This window comes from Sinocyclocheilus anshuiensis, unplaced genomic scaffold, assembly GCF_001515605.1.
Source record: "Sinocyclocheilus anshuiensis isolate Anshui unplaced genomic scaffold, SAMN03320099.WGS_v1.1 scaffold947, whole genome shotgun sequence".
Lineage (NCBI taxonomy): Eukaryota > Metazoa > Chordata > Actinopteri > Cypriniformes > Cyprinidae > Sinocyclocheilus > Sinocyclocheilus anshuiensis.
This window is the reverse complement of record NW_015547686.1, coordinates 163,742-171,835: the sequence shown is the minus strand read 5'-3', so window position 1 is coordinate 171,835 and position 8,094 is coordinate 163,742. Positions and strand designations below refer to the sequence as shown.

At 37.0% G+C, this 8,094-nt stretch overlaps 1 pseudogene; it reads right to left on the bottom strand.

Annotated features, from left to right (window-relative positions):
* Positions 1–1,531: 1,531 nt before the first annotated feature.
* LOC107703277 (cyclic AMP-responsive element-binding protein 3-like protein 1) overlaps positions 1,532–8,094 on the bottom strand; it is a 30,193-nt pseudogene continuing 23,630 nt past the window's right edge.

Here is an 8,094-nt window from a genome sequence, read left to right as displayed (position 1 = left end):
ATTACACTATGATTGAGGTGAGGTGAGACGATTGTAACAGAGGCCGATGAGGTCTGCTCTGTCACTAAACTTAAAGCTCTTTAAAACTATGGTGAATATTCCTGTTATAAACCAATAAACATTCAGTAAAAAAAAAAATTAATAAAATACTACTACGGTGAATTCAGATTTACACTGACAATAGGATGTTATCTACAGTTTTTTCATTGTGTTATGGCACATATACCACAGAGTAATTTATAAAAACTGACAGTGACAAATTCCTTTGTGACAACCACTTTCATTACTATAGTTTAATCAGGCCTAAAAAAAAAACAACGTGAGCATTAAAATATCAGTGGTTATCTCTAGCTGTACAATAAAAATAATATTGCGGCTAAAGCATCAGAGGACATCATGAAAATTTATTTAACTAAAGAAAAAACAAAACAAAAGGATTTTATGATTAACAAATTGTTTCTGAACAGTGACATCTATAACATAAAAACAATTCTCTACTTTAAGAAAAAAAAAAGACTTTTGTAAAGCATATTTACACAACTGCTCTATCAACTACCAGATATTTGCGGTGAATTTTACAGTGGTCACACAGTTCGCTCATGTCCAGAATATAGACAGTCTAAACTAACATTAAAAAGAAGTATTCCAAAATCAGAAAAATGTGTGTTTAAATAACATACATTTTTAAAGAGGTTCACTTTTCTTAAATTGTGATTTTCCATTTTTTTTCCCATTATAGCCAATGTTTTAATGGATTCATGTGGATTGTACAGAATTCATCAGAATCAGGATTTGATCATCCCTGTTAATTTTTCTCTATATATACAAAACTTTCTTTACACAGAAATAAAGATAACAGAACAAAACTGTTTAACAGTTATGACAACAAGACCATGTAAACTTTACATCATCTTTCATAAAAAAAAAAAACACAATAACTTTCATATTTTTTGTGCATAAAATAAATATGCTCTTTTTTGGATGCTGCAAATACTAGAATATATTATGGATAAACTTTTAATTCAGTACAAAAGCCTCTGCCTTTTAAAAGTAGAAAACAAAAATAAAACGCATTAATAAAAGTAAGCAAAGTAAAAGAGGTTTAAGAGGAAACTATGCGATTAGGAGCATCTTAAATATGTGACCCTGGAGCACAAAACCAGTCTTAAGTCGCTGGGGTATATTTGTAGCAATAGCCAAAAATACATTGTATGGGTCAAAATGATAGATTTTTCTTTTATGCCAAAAATCATTAGGATAATAAGTAAAGATCATGTTCCATGAAGATATTTTGTAAATTTCCTACTGTAAATATATTAAAACTTAATTTTTGATCAGTAATATGCATTGCTAAGAACTTAATTTGGACAACTTTAAAGTCGATTTTCTCAGTATTTAGATTTTTTTGCACCCTCAGATTCCAGATTTTCAAATAGTTGTATCTCGGTCAAATATTGTCCTATCCCAACAAACCATACATCAATGGAAAGTCTATTTATTCAGCTTTCAGATGATGTATAAATCTCAATTTCGAAAAATTTACCCTTATGGCTGGTTTTGTGGTCCAGGTCACATATGACTATGTGAAAAAGAATGTGAAGGCACTTAAATCAATTCGTTTTCCTAGTGCAAAACAAGTGCAATCCAGCTTAAACTTATTAGAGAAAAACAAGCCAAGATGGCAGAGGAAGAAAATCCTGTCAAAGCAAGCTTTGCAAAACTGCAAAGTATGTCAGGCACCTGTGATTACACCTGCTGGAAAACATTAATAGATTTAAAAAGTCATCATAAAAAGAAAAGAAAAAAATAAGTTCTTTGGGGTTGAAGTAAGGATATGTAGTAAATTGACAGTCTCATGGCTTTTTAGGAAAATCAAAACAAACACTCATGTACTTTCCCTCCCACACCCTGTGTGTGAAGTGTTTAGAGAATTTAGAGCTGCAGGCTCACATCCATCTAAAACAGAGATGACTACAACCGCCCACATGCTCTCTTTTCTCTCAGTCCTTAAACTCAGTGCTTGCTGGTAAAGGGGAGTTTCAGTGTATGGATGGCCACATTTCTCTTCTCACAGTTCTGGGGCTGAATGTCATTGGAATGCATGTCAAGTGGGTTGGATCGTGGTCATGAGGCTTGTTGGTTTTTTAGGGTAGGGTCAGGACACTCAGGATCTGTAACAGCAAGGGTCGAGGGCCAAGTAGTGCAGGATCATCGGACGTCAGTGGAGGCCTGTGTGATGAGGCAGCTCGACCCAGAGGGGTTAGAAATATTCAGCTCCTCCCTCAGGATCCCGCTTTCTGAGAGAGAAAGAGACTATTACTATTTATTCACAATATGCACTGGCATTCAAAAGTGTGGGGTAGGTACGATTTTTAAATGTTTTTAAGTCTCTTATGCTCATCGAGGCTGCATTTGATGAAAACAGTTACGCTGAAAGTTCAAAAGAACAGCATTAAAATAAAATAGATTTAAATGATAAAAAAGAAAAAGTCTTTACTGTCACTTTTGAACAACTTAATGTCCCTGCTTTCAAAAAAATCTTACTGACCCCAAACTTTTAAACAGTACTTTAAATCTGTACCATCTCAGTTATCAGTCGATATTAAAGTTTCACTATCGAATGATAGCTGTACAATAAAAAACTTTTTCCATCATCTAACATGTTTAGTTAATCTTTTAAAACTATAAAAATGAAATAACACTGTTTAATGTCATTAGCAGATCTCAAAATGAATATCCAATTTTCATACTGTACATTGTTATGATGCCTAAATTCTTTTGTAGCCTTTAAAATATCTGATTTTAGTTTTTAAGTGTTTATTTTTAATGCATATAGACAAAATAGTGTAAAATTTGAACACCTTACAGAACACTTATCAGTTATCTGCCATAACTCAAAAATAACTATCAGCTTATCTATATCACCAGAGTTTTAATATCACTGCATCCTCCTTAATAATTAAGATGCTACAAACTAAACCTGAACGAATGAAAAGCGCTGTCAATGTGTGTCTCACCTTGAGTGATAGTGTGGTTCAGGGGGATGGAGTGGGGCCGCAGACGTGTTGCTGTAGCTTGCAGGCTCTGGTTGGGCCTGGCTCAAATACCTGCTCACAAGAGCAGAACGATCCTGCATGTGTCTATCTTTCAGGTCCTGTACATGTCGCGGCACCCCCTCCATCCTCTCCACGCTCAGCACGCCCCTGTGGCCGTCCTCCACTGGGGCACCCTCGTCATAGAAGAGCAGGCTGCGGGAGCGGACTACACACACAGAGAACAGAGTTACTCATGTCACATGCCTTGCTTGATTTGCTTACTTTGACTCGATTTGTATAGTGAAGAAAAGCGTTTTTTGGAGTGTTTAAGGGAGAAAGAAAGAACAAGATTTGGAGTGAGCTATGCTCTTAGGCGAAACACGCATTTTCAGTTACTACAGCAACCTCATCGCCCTCATCCAATCGAAGACCCTTTCAAGTGCAGCTTTGATAGAGCAGAAGGAGATGTGGCTCGGTGTGTGTTGTAAAGTTGAAAGACGATTGTAAAATCTGCTCAAAGGGAAGTAATGATTTCAATCTAAAACTCTCTGGGATGTCTTGTCAGTAATTTGAGGGTGAGAATGGGCACTGGCGGCCCAGGAGCACCGCTAATAACTTTTAGAAGAGAGACGGCACTCTTTCAGTCTCCCGTGGGGGGAACGAAATAAGTGCTGCTGTCCAAGACACACAGCTATTAGCTGACTGGATAATTTAATGTGTCTGAAAGCCAGATGACCTACAAATAAATGCTTCTTTGCACATGTGCAGAGAAATGTAATCATATCTTGCAAAGTACACAATGAAAGTTGATGATCTTAATTTACACATTAGGGGCAGGGATGAAACATACCCTGGCTGGTGGTGTAGAGGTCACCTGAGGGCAGTGGTGCAGACTTCACCATGTGTGAGGATGGTGAGGATAAGGAGGAAGAGTAGAGGGAGAGCTCGGGCAGGCAGGGAGCCAGTGAGCCCAGCACCAACACAAAACACAGCACCACCACCTGGCCAGGAGGAGGAACCACACACACGGTGAGCACACCGCCCCACTGTAATCTACTTGCACTACAGCTGACAGAGCAGCTCTGACCTGCCTTTACATGCTTAGGATTAAAGGACTAAACTAAATTCAGTAAAGGAATAGTTCAACCAAAAATGAAAATTTACTCACCCTCAGGCCATCCAAGATGTAGATGAATTTGTTTCCTCATCAAAAAAAAAGATTTGGAGATATTTAGCATACACCACTTGGATCCTCTGCAGAGAATGGGTCCCGTCAGAATCAGAGTCAAAACAGCTGAAAAAAACATCACAATAATCCACACGACTCCACCCATCAATTAACATCGTGTGAAGCGAAAAGCTGCAGGTTTGTAAGAAACAAATAGATTATTAAGGCATTTTAATTTTAAAACGTCACTTCTGGTCAAAATACCAATCCATAATAAAGCTTCTTCCAATGAAAAAGTTCTTCCCCTGTTGTTCTCTCACATCAAAATCCACCAACATATTTGTTTAGAAGAGTTTTGGCGTTGTAAATGACACTTGATCTGTGCATATTTCTCTCCCGATTCAGAATGAGACAACGCTTTCACTGGAGAAAGCAATATTATGGATAGAGGACTCATATTTTAGCTGGAAGCAACAGTTTGAAGTTAAAAACGTCTTGCTTCTTACAAACATACAGTTTTTGTTTCACAAGATGTTAATTGATGGGCTGTAGTCATGTTTTGGATTATTGTAATGCTTTTATCAGCTATTTGGACTCTCATTCTGACAGCACTCTTTCAGTGCAGACGATCCATCACTGAGCACGTGATGTAATGATACATTTCTCCAACTCTCTTCTGATGAAGAAACAAACTAATCTACATCTTGGATGGCCTGAGGTACATATTCAGCAAATTTTCATTTTCGGGTGAACTATTCCTTTATAACACTGGTTTGTTAGAAAGAAACACTAAGAAAATGTGTGTGTGAATATGAGCGTGTTGGAATAAATGCACGTGTTTGTACAGTTAATGTGTATATATACCATTAGGCATGTTCCGGTCTGTGTGGAAGCGATCTTGCAGGACCGAGGCACTTTCCCGCTCACTAGAGCCTGAAGTCTTTGTAGCTGTTGGAGTAGAGACCTAAAGATGAGACAGAAAACACATCAAAAAAGAAGAATGATTAGTAAATTCTTTAGATCGCAGTGTAGGCAGCATATTTGTCTGCAGGCTATGTGTGTTCTTCTCAGTGCTGTTTTGTAACAGCAAGATCTTCTTATTCTCAAGCTCAGAGAGCATGTGAGGATAATACAGTTCTTACTCGTCAGTGTTACATAAACTGAACTCCCCTTCACACTACTCACACAGTCTCTCGCACAAATGGACTCCATAATGGGTGTTAATTTATTTCCCCTTCAATTACTTCCTTCTTCAGCAGCCAATCAAACATACGCTTCCTCTCACACACAACTGCAACACTTATTGCCACAGGAACTGCGAGTATGATATAATGGCATGCTACGCATACTATTTTTGCAGTATGTATGTAGTATGTATGGAATACTTCGATGCTTGGATGACCTAGTTCAAAAATGTGCATTACACAAGTACAGTAGAGCAAATGGCGTGAGAAAACACGTTCAACCTGGCCCTCCATTTTCAGTGTCATGCATGAACTGGAATTCAATTCAGCCCCATACTTTTCTCTTTCTTGACTGATTATATGATCACAATGTTACACAAAATTACATTAAAAATGTATAACTATTTCAGAGATGATAACTGAACTTAATTAAACATGCAGTGTAATGAGATAATGACATATAGCTACGATATACATGTATGTAAAAATATATTTAAACACATATTCCCCACTGTATACAGTATATAAGCAGTAACCTGTGTGCCTGTGTCCGTGCATGTAATCTCAGCAGCAGACTTTCTCAGCAATGATTCAGTTATAATACAAAAGGACATTGAGCTCCCTCTAGTGGAGTAACTAAGAAGCAACATCACATGCAATAATGAAGAGCTCCACCACCACCACCAGAGAGAGCCATTGCAACATGTTGGAAAACAAAACTAAAATACTATTTTACTATTTCATCAATTGGCAGACTCTTTTATCCAAAGCAACATACAGTACATTATAACAGAGACAGTCCCTCAGGAACCCTGGAGTTAACTTTCCCACTTGGCTAGACCACCCCGAAACAAACCTGTATATTAGTTTTCACCTAAACATACACATACAGAATCACTCATAATGAGTGCTCTAGACAGTATGTTTTCAGCATTGAGAGGGGCTCAGACCGCCCTACTAACCTAGCAATAATGATCTCAATTTTATCGTATAAACAGTGGTTTTATTCAAATTAATATACAACCCACCCACTAACACACAAACACGAACTCCCCCTGCTGTCTCTTTGAATTCTCTTAGATAACTCAGAGAGAAGGATCTATCCTAATAAGAATCAGCAGAGTGCCAACACACACGGTCTCTTTATCCTGTAATGAGGCGCAGGCAGGCACCGTGCTGCGTGCTACTTTAAGTGTGTCGTTAATAACGGACCTGAGCCAACCCTCTATAAAAAGCATTACTATACACTTACACACACATACTCAAGTCACTCTTACCTACATACTAAGAACACTGATGACAGTAGCGAGCTACAATAAAGCTTCAATATCTGAAACAACAGTGAAATATCAACAGCACAAAAGTTGTGGGTCAGTAAGATTTTGTTTCTGAAAGACGTTTCTTATGCTCACCAAGGCTGCATTCCTTTGATCATAAATACAGTAACACAGTAATATTGTGAAATATTATAGTTTAAGCTAACTGTTTTAAATTTGAATATATTTTCAAATGTAATTTATTCAAGTAATGGCAAAGCTGAATTTTCAGCAGCAAACTTAAGCGTCTCTAGATCCTTCAGGAATCATTCTAATATGCTGATTTGGTGCTCAAGAAACATTTCTTATTATTGTTTCAATGTTGAAAACAGTTGTGCTGCTTAATATTTTTTGTGGAAACCACAATACATGTTTTTCTGTATTCTTTATAATTAGAAAGTTTAAAAGAACAGCAGTTATTTGTAATACAAATATTTTGTAACATTATAAATATCTTTACTGTCCTTTTGATCAAAGCAATGCATCCTAATTTCTTAATTATTTCTTAATTTCACAAAAAAAATTTACTTTTAAATGATAGTATATACTGTATTTTTTTTTGCATGTTTTCAATAAATTACCCTCAAAAAATTAATTCTAAACATTTCCAAACCTATACTATACAGCATACTTTCATGTACAGAACACAGAAGAATATATTTTAAGAATGTGTATTTGTTCATAAAATGAAAGTCAGCATACTCCAAAAACACTGAACCATTCTTCAAAAAAACTTTTATGTTCCACAGAAGAAAGAAACTCATACAGGTTTGTAACGACATGATAATTAAATGATAAGAATTAAAAGACAGATTTCCTTTTGGGTGAACTACCCCTTTAAGTGCTGCTCTCTTCAATAAGGTTTTACAGTTAATCCACAAAAAAAGAGCTGACTTTGATAACACCCTATCCCCCATGGTGCTCTCTCTTTCTGTCTCTCTAAACAGTAGGAACAGACAGCACCCTGTCGACAGCGCCTATGTTCTAACTAGGCCACCCAGGAGAGAATGAAAAGGTACTGCTCTATATGATCAGAAGGGGAGGTTAAGACCTGCGTGCATCTGGACCGACTTAGCAACACCTGCTGACTGCGAAGAGGCTGCTGCATACACTTACTTGCAAATACGGTTACAATTAAATTTATTAAAATCCACCTATAAAGTATTCACTGTAATTAAACACAAGCACACATATGTTCTCTCACCTGTTGGCATTCTCGAGCGTCTCTACTTTTTTCCACAGTTCATTGTTCTCTGAAGTATAGTTCTCAACTCTGAGGAGGAGAGAAAGAGTGTGTTATTGCACACAGTCACAATGACAGACTGAAACACATAAATAAACCGTTTCCATACATACAACCATACATAACCCTGTCGGCTTGACTGACTACA